At 45.9% G+C, this 14,326-nt stretch overlaps 1 long non-coding RNA gene across 1 annotated transcript; it reads right to left on the bottom strand.

The window, feature by feature from the left end:
- Positions 1 to 1,529: 1,529 nt before the first annotated feature.
- On the bottom strand, positions 1,530 to 14,057 carry LOC125965673 (uncharacterized). Its single transcript, XR_007479882.1, has 3 exons — positions 13,972 to 14,057; positions 13,290 to 13,457; positions 1,530 to 2,334 (listed from the first exon to the last, which is right to left on the bottom strand). It is a non-coding gene; the product is annotated as an uncharacterized LOC125965673 (long non-coding RNA).
- Positions 14,058 to 14,326: the final 269 nt, after the last annotated feature.

Here is a 14,326-nt window from a genome sequence, read left to right as displayed (position 1 = left end):
AACCCTCTGTGCTCCCAGGAGACTGAGTGCTCTGCCACTGTGCTCCAGGGCCCCACTGTCTCTCCCCCGGAGATGCACATCTAACTCTTGGGCAAGCTCCATCACACGCTGCAGACCTGGGACGCAGAGCCAGCTGGCGGGCATCCCACCCTTAACTCGGTGTTTGCACCAGTGCACTGTATTGAAAGAGATACACAGAAATAGTCAAACCAGAGATTACATGATCTCATATTTGTGTTTAGAATAAAAAAATAAAGGTGATCTTTTATTAAATAAATTTTTATTGAACACCAACTTAGTTTCAGGAACATTTCAGGTACAGTGTCAAAGATAAAGACTTAAAAGTTTATTACGCACCCAGCACTAGTTGTATATCTTTACATGTATTTTCATTTCATTCTCATGCAAACCTTATGCGGTAGATACTATCACTAATATCCCCATTCTACATATGAGGAAACCCAGGCGCAGAGAGGTCAAACAATTTGCCCAAAGTGGCACAGCTGCCACTGTGAGGGTGCTGGGATTTGAGCCCATACACTATGGCCTTCACATACTCAGTGGTTTCAGACTGGCTTCTTGACAGTGTTCACAGATGAGGGCTTGCTTTCTAGGCAGGATGTTTCTTGAAGGTAATAGGATCAGTCTCATACACGAAGCATTTACTTTTTAGTAAAACTTATTCCATACTAGTAACACATACCAGAATGAAGGCATGCTACATGATATAGAATTAATAGTTGGAATATAAAATGACCCTGTGATGAGGTTTTACTGATTTTTTTGTTTTTCTGTTTTTTTGTTTTAAATCTCGTCTTGCCCTTCCAGTTGTGAGTGCCCGTGGACACAGCATTTTCTCTGAGCTGTTGCTATGTACAGCAGCCAAACAACACCAGCTGCCATTTCTTGGGGGCTTGTATGTGGCTCCTGATAAACATTACCTTTTAAAATCCTTCAATCAGCCCTAAGTATTATTGTCCCCATTTTACAGATGAGGAAACGAAGGTTTACACAATGTTAACTGAGGCCCAGGGAGGCTACATCAGAGCTAATAAACGAGAAGGGAAGGATTCAAACCTCGGTCTCCCTGACTCCCTAGGCACGTGCAGATGAGCACAAAATAAGCTTCCCTGGGTGGAGACTTTGTGGTCCCTGGACATCAGGAGACCACATTTGTGTCAGAGGACAGCATGTGAACACAGGCTTCTGGAATGCCATCAGCAAATGTAACCCCAGCTAAGTCCTGGGCACACCCTGAGCAACACGGTCAAAGATAGAAATTTTTTTTTTTTTTTTTTTTTTTTTGCGGTACTTGGGCCTCTCACTGTTGTGGCCTCTCCCGTTGCGGAGCACAGGCTCCGGATGCGCAGGCTCGGCGGCCATGGCTCACAGGCCTAGCCGCTCTGCGGCATGTGGGATCCTCCCAGACCGGGGCACGAACCCACGTCCCCTGCATCGGCAGGCGGACTCTCAACCACTGCGCCACCAGGGAAGCCCCAAAGATAGAAATTTTGAGAGAGGAATTGGAAGGCAGGTCAGGATCCCTTCTTTAATAGCAGGTAAAAATTACTGAGATCTTTCTAACTCCTTTACATGTATTCTCATTCCATTCCACATAAAACCATATGTGGTGGGTACTATGATTATCATTATCCCCATTCTGCCGATGCGAAACTGAGCTACGTGTGAATTTCTTAGTGAATAGCTATCTTTGGGCTGACCTGATAGTACACAGTGTGCCAGACACATTTGGTGGGCTGTGTAACACAATTATGTCTTGGAACCAGCCTTGCCATGACTTGCAATTCCATTGAATTGTGCCATATTCATAAGTCCAATTTCTTTCCTTAGACTCTTAGCCCTTTGAGCAGGGGCCCTGTCTTCTGGGGCTCATGCTCGTCCCTTGGCTGGCCCAGGGCTGAACCACAGTCCATCCTAAAATCTTTACTGTGTGTCAAGAGCATAAGAGTGGGTCTAGTTGTGGGTACACAGGCACAGAGCTCTGTGTGTTAAGCATGGAAATCTGGCTCACTTTTGAACCCAGGGCTCCCCTTTTCTCCCTTCCTGGAAGCATGACAGTGTGATAACAAAATCAGAGTCGCTTTCTTAAGGGAAACGTTAGTAGGTAACTTCAGCCACAGATGAATCTCTTCTGTTTCTCCAAGGACTGGGCCTTGCCAGCCCTGCTGTAGCTGGTTGAAGGGGACCAAACCTCTCAGGAAGACGGACTTGGTTCCGTTTGACCAGCCAGAGCAGGGGGCAGCTTCTGTAGGAGTTGACTGCAGCCTCTAGGGTGAGGATTCTTGGTATGTCCTGAGCACCACTGGTCCAAGCCTGTGACAAAGACAGAGCTGGCATTAGCATGAATCAGATCCCAAGAGCTTGCCTTTCCTATGATATTCTCTCTTAGGGTTTGTGAAAACCATATATAATTTGTATTTTGCATTGCATGACTTTTTTTTTTCTTTGATCCTTATTCTTTTTTCAGATATGAACATTGTGGAGAACTAACATGATATAGAATTGTAGAATATGGAAAATAAAAGTTTCCCACAATTTTCCCTCCTCCCATCTTCCAAAATAAATTTAACATTTTGATGTATATTTTTTGAATATCTTACATTATAATTTTAAAAGTAAATTAAATTTTATAATTTTTAATTCAAATACTGTATATTTATAAAAGAATGAATGTAATACATGTGTAAGTTACGATATATAATGATGAAATCGATACCCACAAACAACTGTTTACCTTAGAAAAAGAATTGGTGAAACCAACACTGTTGAAGCTTTCTGAATGCTTTTCCCAAGTTATCTCTTTAATTTCCCGTCAGAGGTAACTATTATTCTGAGCTCTTTTTTTCTTACAATTTAACTGTTCTTCTTTATGGTTTTTGCCATTTATGCATATATTCCTTAATAATATATTGTTTGTTTTTTAACATAATAGTATCATACCATACGTATTCTTCTGTGATGGTATTTTCACATAAAATGATATCTGTAAGATTTATCCAGATTTCATGGCAGCCATCATTTATTAACTTTCATTATTTTTCTCCTGCATGAGTGTACTTCAGTTTTGTTAGTCATTCTCCAGGTGATAGACATTGAGGTTGTTTGCTTTTGACAAATGGCCAGAATTGACTATACGGTTGCCCCAGGGATGTGGGGAAATCTTTGAATCTTGTAGATGTTAAAGGAGGAGTCTGGGTGCAGTGCGTAAGAACCTGTATGTTGACTTTGGAAAGGGAAAGCAACATTTACCAGTTCCAAACATATGGGAGATGTTTGAGATCTGGTAAAAGCTGCTCTTCAGGTGAGTCTGATGCAGCTAAAGTTTGAGGGCCACTGGATGAGCAGATGCACCCACTGGTTCCTCTGTGTTTCTGGGAAAGTGCGGCCAAGGGGGCAGGGAGCTGATTAAGGAGGAGACGTTCCCCAGCAAGGTGGCTTGGCTATTGTCACCATACATTTGAACAGGTCGGGGAAGAAAGGATATTCTTAGTGATGCCGGGAATTTGTTCTTGGGAGTGGGCTTTGCCTGCCCTTTTATTTCCTCTCCCTCATCTGGAGAGACTGTAATGGAATGCCAGGAGGGTGGCCTTGGAGTCACACTTACCTGGGTTCAGATCCCACTGATGTTCCCTGGCTCTCTTGCTTTTTGGAAGTTAAACCTCAGTTTCTGCCTCTGTACAGTGGGGGAGTGTACCTACTGCACCTACCTGTTGTAAGGCTTAGTGAAAACAAAGGAAAGGGGCCCAGGGGACACTTTCAGGGGTCGTGGGAAAGTCCTAGGGACAATTCCCACTGCTTCTGAGGCCCAGAGTTTCTCTCTCAACTCTAGCCTCTCCTTCACATTCTTGCCTTCCTTTGGCTGCAAGTATTTTCATTTGGTCTCTGAAATTGTGGAAACCACTGATCGGGAAAAGCAGAACTGGTTTACCCAGCCTAGCAGACCTCTGCCAGGTAGACCCCAGCTTGGGAGCACTGCCTGGAATAAATAAGACACCCCAGAAACCAAAGGGCTCAACAAGGCACCAGAGAAGTGGCAGGTGTGAGGGTGGTGGCGGGGAAGCAGGGGCCCCCGCCCACTGTGGCTGGGTTCTAGAATGGTTTGTGCACAGTGATACTGAAGCATCTTTCTTGCTCTGAGTCCCCTCCTCCTTGGCTGGCATCCTATAACTCTGCAGTCAAGTAGCTCATCTTCACCCTCCACCTCCTACCTGTGACACAGGTGTCTTGTGGCTGCCACTCAGGGCTCACCAGCTCTTCCTCTGGCTACCCTGGTCCTAGCCCAATCATCCTCCAGCTCCTCCTGGGGAGCGAAGGAGAAGGCAGCTGTGGGGGCAGAGGTCATCCAGGAGGAAAAAGTACTTGTGTCCAGCTCATCATTCAAGCCCCTGGTGTTGCAATGTCTTTAACTCAGGACACTGGTCTTCATCATCTCTCCCCTCTTCTTCACTCACGTCCTGCCCCTCCCACACATCACGCCCCCAGTTCCTGAGCAGGTGACATGAAATCAATCTCAGGGAAGGAAAAGGAAAACTATTATGGAGCAGGCGTGATTCAGAAAAGGGAAGGGTTGTCACTGGAGAGAAGCACAACTTTGAGGCATCTGCCCATTTTACAGGCTCAAAGACAAAGCAACATTTGTAAAAGAAGGGCAGTACTTTTCTTTGGGAGACAATATACCATAATATGCCCGTGTCGGAGACGTTATTCGTTCATAGCACTACTATCTAAAGCAAGGGTTTCTCAACCTCGGCATATTGACACGCGGATAAGTCTCTGTTGTGGGCACTTTCCTGTGCATTGTAGGGCGTTTGGCAGCATCTCTGATCTGTGCCCACTTGATGCCAATAGAACCCCAGAGTTGTGACAACCAGGAATGTCCCTAGACATTGCCAAATGTGCCCTGAGGGGCCAAATCACCTCCAGTTGAGAACTGCTGATCTAAGGCTGTAGGTTTCTGTAGCTGCCCCATCTTTATAATTCTCCCACATTCTTCTAAGTTTTCCCCAGTTTTCAAGGAGTCCAGTTTGGCTGCCCTTGAAGGGTGTTAGTCAACGGCCTGGTGTCTGGAAGAGGTAGGTGGGTGATGTCACCTGTGCTGCTGCAGCCCGGAGAGAGGTCCAGCCTCTTGTGCTCTGGGTGCTGTCCCCCAGTGGGGATGGCATTCTTCATTGCTGGCCACTCAGCCTTCACCTGCTGTCTGCTGTTTAAACATGGCGGACCTTCCCTTCCTTCTTCCCTTTTCTTCTCATCCCAGGTCCTCGTTCCGCTGCTTCTCAGTTCCATTTTACAGCCCCTTCCTGTGCATCTCAGCACATATCCATCAAATCCTGTGCTGTTTCCTCTTGTGGTTCTGCTTGAGAACTCGTAGTATAAATTTAGTGTGGTCCCAGCCATCACGTCACACACACTCACTTAACAAGAAGGAAGCAGAGCTGTGGGATGCAGGAAGCCCTCCTGGGGCTGGGCGTCAGTGAGGGAGGGAGACCCTTCTCAGAGCTGGGGTAGCTGATGGCCTGAGCCTTGGGGGACCGCAGCCTCCCCTCATGCTCGGAGTTTCCCTCCATACGTCCAACTCCTTCCTGGTGTGGACTCAGGCCCTTTGTGTCAGGGCTGGGAACACAGGGGTTCAGGGAAGAGGAGAGAAAGGAACTGAGCTAACTGGATGAGTAAATCGCTATTTTAGCGCCTCAGACCTTTTCCGCAAACAGGCTCATCCAGCACCGCTTGGCGATGGGGTTGTGACATGAAGAGGAAAAGACAGCAGAGCAGGGTCAGGGGACTGGCTGTGTGACTAGGCTGCAGTCTTCTGAGCCTCACAGCACCTGCGAAGAGAGCCCTTGGAGATGCACGAACTGCCCTAGACGCCGATGATTATGAAAGAAAGTGACGCAGCCGGGTATGAAGACACTACGGCTCAGTTTGGTTGGTAGAAACATCTCATTTCAGGAGCAAACGGACAGAAGGAAGGAACTTGGAGGGCGAGGGCTGATCCTGTGACAAACCTTCAGGGGACGTGGCCTCTGCCTGCATGAGAAGCTAGGTCTGGGAGGCTGGCCACAGAGGGGTCTCGACGACAGCAATCAGTGTTCCTGACCCTTGGGCAGAGGGTGAAACCTCAGAAGGGAGAGAAGGGGGCGGGGGGCAGGGGGACCCCAGGCGGGATTCGGAGCCCTCGGTGAGGGATGCCCATGGGCGCAAGGCCGGGATAAGGAAAAGGGGGACCAGATGCTCTGGGTGGGACCATGGGGCCGCGGAGAGGCGCTCGCCGAAACCACACACTTCCTTACATTCCATAGCAAAGTAATCCGTATGGGGATATAAAGAAGCATGTGGCCTCGGGAAGCAGTCTTGGCCCCCGCCTGGCTTCCTCCATCGTCCAGATGCAGCCCCGCATCTCAGATGTGGGCCCCTCGCACTCTCCTCCTCCTCTAGGTGGGAAAGCTCCCGGGACCTCATGCCATCCGTCCCATCATTCCCCGCCAAACCATCCTGTTGTGAGGCATGGCGGTGCTTTGGGGAGCGGGGTGGTCCCGTCCTCCCCCTACTGTTTGTTCAGAAATAAATGGCACCCAAGTTCCTCTGGCTTATTTTGGTGCAGTTACAATGCATCCAAACTTTTATTATTATTAATTTGCCTTGGCTTTGTATGAAATATGATTTCATATTTCAAAGCTCAATATGATTCTTTTTTAACGTTTGGAATCCCATGAAGGAAAATTTAAAAAAAAAAAAAGAAAAAGAAAAAAGGAGAGAGAGAGCATTCGACAGAGAATTACTCTGCACGTGCACAGTGAACTACCCTGGCTTAGAGCACGCCAGGCTCTCCTGTGCGTCCTGCTGTATGTCTGTCCTGGGCGCAGTTGATGGGCGGCAGCTGCCACGCAGCATTCCAAGCACCATTGTTCGTTGTGGGAAGGATCTCTTTGTTCGGCTTCTGCTCCCCCTTCCCCATCACCAGCCCTACGATCTGTGAGGCCCGAGCCTCAGAGAAGTGAGGGACGCTGGCAGTTGGGGAGCCACCCGGGGTCTGGACAGGCCACCCCTGGCTGGAGGGAGATGGGGTTTTCAGCTTCAGAGGATCTGATACTCTGCCAGGAAGCAGGGAGGAAGCCAAGGGAAGAACTGCACCCCAAAGAAGGTTTGGGACTTACAGCACTGACAGGGGCAGTCAATGACATACAATAAAAGTAATAAAAATAAGAACAAAATTTCTTTCAAGCATGACAGGGATGATTTTTGGTGTTTGACAAATTCCTTGAATCTTCTCTGCTCTATGAAATAGCCATTACTTTTATCTGGTTTTACAGATTAGTGTCGTAGAAATGAATTGGTTTACATATACGTAAATGGTAATTCTTTAAAAAAAAACTAATCAGGTTGGAGGAACAGTCTTGGATCAGCCCATGGAGATAGGCTTGGAAGGTGAGAGTTCAGAGGGAAGCAAGGGAAGAAAATGTCTATGGGTTTTATGCTCTGTGAACATTTATTCTTCTGCAGCTCTGCCTCTGAGGTGTTGGTGATAGTGGTGGCTTATGAATCACACTTTTTCTCAGGAAAATAGGAAAATGTCCTAGGCACCCAAGTCAGAATCTTTCTGGCTGACCTCAGGAATCATCCAGTAACTCATTTAATCCAATCCAAGGGCTATGTATCAGCTTCTGCTGTGAAAACACATTTGTCCCCCAGAGTCAAGTGCAGGCTTAGTATAAGTGAGAATGTGGGGTTGATCTTCCACCCCCAAGTTTGGGGGCGGTGGTCCATCAAAAACAGGGGCTGGTGGCGAGGAGAAGCAGAGGGGCCAAGGAGAAGATGTAGCTGTGCCTTTGAGAAGATTAAAATGTCTCATCTCTTCCAGTGAACCAGAGAGCTTAGAGCTGAGTACAGGTTCATTTTAACCCATTAAATCTGTCACATCAAGATCTCCAAAGTGTGAGTTTCAGGTTTGCACAGATGAGAGAGACTAAGTTTTTTGGTCCCAAGAACTAGAAAGAGCCAGCTTTAAGGGACCCACCATTCATAAGCCAACTGAGGTCCAGAAGGTGATTAATTCACGTAAGGTTACAAAAGAAATCGATTTCCCAAGAAATTATGTGAGATAACCAAGACCGTGCTAACCCTCCCTTGAGACTGTCCCCAGCATTTGGGTGTGAATTATTTTGTCCTTTTGTCAAGCCCAACCTCATGTGGTCAAAAGATTACATAAAAGTTCACTTCAAATTTTGCATAAAAAAACCAACAATAAACCTTTAGTAACTAATTACTTGATTGTTTTGAGTCTCATCTTACTTTCCCACGTCATCTAACTTAAGATGCTAGGAAGGAAATTCATGAAACAGATGAGGAAACAAAGTGAAAGGAAGGCTGGAAAAATAAAACAAAACAAACAGCTGCAGTAAAATCAAAACATTTCAGACCAGGCATAAATGAGAGGAAAAAATCTAGGATGGGAATAGAAAGACAACTTTCTCTGAGTTTTGCACAGGGCAAGGGACATTGATACAGCAGTGTCCTGTGACTTTGGCTGGTGGTGTTAGTAGGAAGGATGGGGAGGTATGGTGTGTTAAGTGGCCATGGGTGTGCTCTGTGATGTTGGTGAAATCACTACCCTTCTCTCCCTCATTCCTGTAGTGGTTGTGTAACCCCATCTGCCCATCACAGGGTGGGTTAAAGATTAATGAGATAACACATGTGGAGAGTCTTGAGTTTCTTAGGAGAACAGGTTGATGGCCATATAAAATGTCACTCAACATGTTATTGAAAACAAGATTTATTTTTCCCTGCTTCTGTCCTGTAGTCAGACAGTTGATTAGAAGCCTTAAATTTCCCTTGTTCTTGAGAATTAAGTTCCATTTAAAAACACTCAGAACTTAAGTAACGGTTAAGGTAGCATCAAAAGCATAAGCAGAAATTATAGTTCTTTCCTATTTCTTTCACCAAGCAGTATTTGAACATAAATGTCTCAGATACAGTGTGACAGGGAAGTGAGGATGGTGATTTCCCATGAATGGTCCTCAGAAAGACTCCTGGGTTTGGGAAGAGTCAAGGACGGGTTAAGACAGCGAGAGGTCTGAATGATAGACAATGTAATCGTCAAGATTATTGGTGGCAGAGGGGTATGGGGAGGAAGAGCATGGCTTGGCCATCTGTGCGTTCTGGCTCTGTGACCCTGAGCAAGCTCCTTAACCTCTCTGAGCCTGTTTCCTCACCTGTAAAGTGACTATAATAATACTTATTCAACAGGAGGCTTCAATGATATAGATTCATGTAAAGTGCCATGAACACAGTATTAGAAGTCTAATAAATGGTCTCTGTCACTCTTGTTACTATTATTTAATATATACTTAATATTAATTATTATTAATTAATACGGCAACTGAAACTACCCACACCATGGAGGTCCTTATATTCGACCTACTTTAAAGAGTTTCATTCACGTGACAGTTGTACAAGGGGTGATTCTAAGATATTTGGGAAAGCTTAAATATTTTCAAAACTATTTCACAATTTTGGTTTCCCTTTTTTAAAAAACCCAATTTTTAATAATTTCATATGTTTGAAAAAGATTTGTTAAGGAAAGGAATTCGTCAGTATCATTTCTGACAAGAATCGATAGAGGTTCTGAATATCCAGGGCCCCAGTCTCATTGTCAGGACCTTTAGGAAAAGATATAAATGGTGAGATGCTCAGACTGTCCCCTTATTGACCGCAAGGCCTTGCCCTCTGATGACAGAGCTGACCTTAGTTAGTCAGCCCTTTGCTGAATGAGGACAGGAAAGCAAGACTGAAGGAAAATCGCCCCATCTCACTCTCTGAATTTCGAATATAGACATCTTAGTTTTCCCATCCCTTCTCTGCCCCATAGAAAAGCCTGATAATAGTTTCTTAAAATGTAACCAAAATTTCATGCTTTTATGGAGATTAGGAGCCTTCTGGTATCTGCAGGAGGAGTGGTCCCCACAGACGCACCCACCCGGGAATATGACTGCTGGTGTTCTTGGTGGCTGTCCATGAAACAGAATCTGTTCTGGAGTTCACCGAGGCACAAGCCAAATTATTTGGGGCTTACCATCATCTGGCTGAGGAGGTAGAAAATAAAGCAGTGGCCCCTCCTTTTAAGGCAAGCCTGGGTAACGTGTTGGGATAGAACCTTATTTTTCCAAAGACTCAGCCAGACATCTTGCTATTTTTAGAGGACTGCCCAGTTCTGAATGTTGATTCCAGCACGGGCATGAGTCGCATTTTAACTTCCCAGGGGCAGCTAAGAGCAAGGCCAGCTCCAAAAGCCCATCTTCTCTCCCTGTGGGCACCCTGCCACCTTTCTCGGAAGAGGTGAGTTTTGGTGGCATTCTTGCCCTGTTTCTCATCAGAGCTGGAGAGCTGAGCCCTGACTTGGGAGGCTGGGGCAAGGGGATGAGAGAGAGCCAACATTATACTAAGCCATTTACTTATTTATGCTTCCAGCCATTCTGTGAAGTACCTTTCATTACACAGGATGAAATGGACTCCAGCAGATTAGATAATTTGGAGGCGTAGAGCGGTTAAGAAACTCAGCTAAATCACACAGCTGATAAATGTCTAACCTAGGATTTGAAGGACCTCCCAACCCCAAACACACATTCATTTAACACGCTGTATATCCCAACCTAACCTGATCCTAGTGCCACAGAGGTGCTTATTTAAACCCCTGTTCTCTACATCCCAGAGCCACAGAATTGGAATCTCCATGGGAATGGCCAGGTATCCACATTTTTAACAAACACTCGTAGGTGTTTGCTCAGCAAATTTGGGAAAGAACAGAGCTGGGAGAGCTACTTTCAAACTTGAGTGAACGTTAGAATCTCAAGGGAGTTTGTCAAAATGCAGATTCTTCCGACTTGCCCTCAAAGCTGCTGAGAGAAGCCACGTGGGCCGGGACTCAGGAATCTGCATTTTTGCAGCTATTCCCAATTTACCCCATTGCAAGCGGGCAGAAGAATTTGAAAAACATTGACCTAATAATAAACAAGAAAGAGAGATGTGGATACTAAAGTAATGAAGTCATTAATACTGGAAAGGACTCATTTCACAGCAGTCTGAGGAAAATTATTTAGTTTGGATTAAAGGAAGAATTTCTGCAAATATGATGACAAATAGGTGATCCCTTTCCATCACATGAACAGTTAACATATTAGTAACAGAAAGGGGAGCAGGCCCTGTGGTCCACACCTGGCCACTGATGTCTTATCTTTTCCATGTTCCCTATTCTCAGCTTCCACCTGGAATGTTCCTTTCCCTTTGCCCATCTTCACTAGTTAAAAGTTCTCTTTTAAGTCTCAGTTCAAAAGACACTTTCTCTACAAAGTTTTCTCCCAGTTGCCCCTCTTCCTCTCCTTTGTTTCTATTGTTTTTACCTATCCTTGGGCACATGTCACATCTTACCCTGCTGTTGGAATCCTTGGGTACCTGTAATGCACACATTTCCTCAAAAAGAGGGCTGGGACCTGACTGCTTTGTTTTTGATTTCCCACATCACTCGGTGAAGGCCTTTTGCACAGTAAGGGTACAGCAGATAAAACCACCACCACTGCTATACTTACTGTGCACAGGCATTGTTCTCAGTGCTGTAACAAGCAACTTTTATTAAATATTCCTATTTTGCAGCTGAAGGACACAAGACACTGACCCAGAGGTGGTTGTTTGTGGAAGGGTCTCTTTTAGAAGTGACAGCCCTGTAGGCAACCAGACTCCCACCTGTAAGGAGATCTGAGCTCTGTGTTAAAGGAAACAGCACTTTTAAAAAACCTTAACCTTCGAATTTGGTGTATCAGAGTTCCGTGGAGGGCAGGCTAAAGCACAGAATGCCAGCCCCACCTCTGGAGTGTCTGGTTCCGTAGGTCTGGGGTGGGATCAGGACTTGGCATTTCTAGCAAGGTGATTTTGATGCTGCTGGTCTGGGGACCACACTTGGAGAACCATTGCTGTGGTTCAAGGTTTCTGACGCTGAACTATTCAAGGGCAAGGAATCAGCCCTTACATTCTGAGCTTCCTTAAAATGAGAAGGTGAGGAAAAGAAGTAAGGCCACCCAGAAGCCAGGAAGCTGTGAGCTCTGTTCAGGGGTGCAGTTGTAGGAGCTTTCACCAACAAGGGTGCAGACAGACAGGCAACACTGCAAAGAGAGGAGCCCGGCCTGTGAAGTTACTAAGTTACTAAGAGTTTTCAGCTTGAGGGGTTGTACACAACTGGAGACCATCCCTTTGGCTTCCAGTCTTACCAGTAAACTTCAAATGGGGTTTGAGGAAGAATGGATATCAAATGATGTGAATGTTTTTCTTGAGAAGGTAGCTCAGTAGTGGGTCCACTGACTCACATGACCTCAAATTGTATTTGCAGAGGGATCATAATGATAATATAACAGTACAGAATATTGATAAAACTCTTTAGCTCCAAAATCTTTTACTTTTTTTTTTTAAGTGCACCTATTAGATTGAGTGAGGATTAAGAAATGCTTAAGATCCAGGGAACACATTAGAGAATCTGGTTCTTGTCCTAGTTTTCCAAAGAAATACATTGCGCAGGGACTTCGTTTCTTAGTTTTTAAAAAAGATGTAACATTTCACATTGTCTTAGTGGGGACGTCTGTGGGGGTCATCAGAAGAAACTACTGCCATTCAACAATTATTTGAGATAAATGACAGATTAGAAATAAATTCCTTTGTTTTGCTTTGAAGAAAATTTCAACATACGTTCAAAATATTTAACCAAGGCACTGAAAAGGCAAGCTGAAAGTTCAAGGTCAAGTGCTGTCCAAGTCTCATCCCTCACTCCCCAAACCCTAGCTCTTCTTTAGGTCATGGACCAGCCCCTAGGCGACTGTGAAATCTCTCCCCTCTTCATCGTCCCTCTGTCTTTTACACCTACCCTCCCCCTTCCCCTTTGCTTTTGCTTCAAGCCCCAGCACACAGAATCAAGTTCACTGTCAGGACCAGCCGACAAGTCATTCCCACACACCAGTCATGCGGGCTGGGGTGATTTCTCTCATCCACTTCCCCTTGCCTAGCTCTGCCTGATGGAGCTGGATCCCAGCGACGCTCCCCTGCCCATGTGGGATGCAGACGGGAAGCTTCACCTGCTTCTGTAGACACTGCGGAGCTGGCTTCAGATGACAGAAGCAGGCTGCCCGCAGGGCTTCCCCAAAATGCACAAAGAGAGAAAGACAGATGGGCAAGGCAGGAACGGCCAGAGGACAGTTAGAGGAGAAAGCCCCACGTGGGAGCAGCTCGGTACCTACCTGGGGAAAAGTCGCCGGCGGGTCCCTCCTCTGTGTGCCTTTTTCCCTGGCAGCCTTCAGCCCCGTGGAGGTGTTTAGAGCATGGATTTTTTTTTTTTCCTCCAGAGCTAGCAGTGTTGGCTTGCATTTCTATGCCTTGCTGTCAGAATTCTCTCAAGGAAACAGCAGCTGGTGAGAAATGTCAGTCAGAATCTTGGCCTAGTTTGGGGCCTTGAAGATTTTACAGAAAGTTAAAAAGGTTTCTGGGCCAGTGTCTCCTCTGGGTTTTCCCTCTCCTGCTTCTCACCTTTTCCATCTTGTTTTTTTTTTTTTTTTCATTTTTACCTCAGGAGCCAGCTGCTTAAATTGCCTGCCTCCGTCTTTCTGATGGAGACCTTTTGGGTCTGGCTATGGTGCTTCTCCCACTCAGCCGAACCGCCTGGTGACTTTCTAACCACTTAGCCGGTCCTATGCACTTTATTCCTTATTTTGTCTCCTTACTACTTCCCTTTTCCCGTTTCCTTCCTTTCTTTTCACTCGTATCTTTTTCATCACTATCCGTGTAATCACACACAGAGAAATCCTCTTTGTCTTTCCTTTGGGTGATTTCCCTATCCTGACCATCCATCTTTTCTCCCTATTTGTGTCCAGTCCACTCATTTGTCCTTCATCCCTTTAGTTCTGTCCTTTTTTCTAGCTTCACCTCTCATTGTGTCCTGCCTAGATGGGACCTCCTCTGCTGCCCCCTCTCCTCTTGTTCCCGGGGCAGCCTCGCCCTCTGCCTTCTCTGTCTCTGCTCTCGAAAGGCCAGCCTCCTCCTTTTGTACCCTCCAGCCCTCCGCCCACCCCCAGCATGCTCTCCCACCTGTTTGTGTCTTTTAAGGGCCTTGGTCATGTCCATGCCTTCTGTCCACCTCAATCACTGAAGTGACGGGCCTCTGAAAACTGTTAAATGACACCTCTTCAGCTGTCCCTTCGCAAAGAGAAATGCCCGTTGCTAAATCCTTTCTCAGATAGACCAATCTATAGTCATGCTTCCGTTTATGGAATACACTGAA

This window comes from Orcinus orca, chromosome 10, assembly GCF_937001465.1.
Source record: "Orcinus orca chromosome 10, mOrcOrc1.1, whole genome shotgun sequence".
In the NCBI taxonomy this organism is placed as follows: domain Eukaryota; kingdom Metazoa; phylum Chordata; class Mammalia; order Artiodactyla; family Delphinidae; genus Orcinus; species Orcinus orca.
Note: the sequence above shows the minus strand (reverse complement) of the source record. Positions and strands in the feature narration are given on the sequence as shown.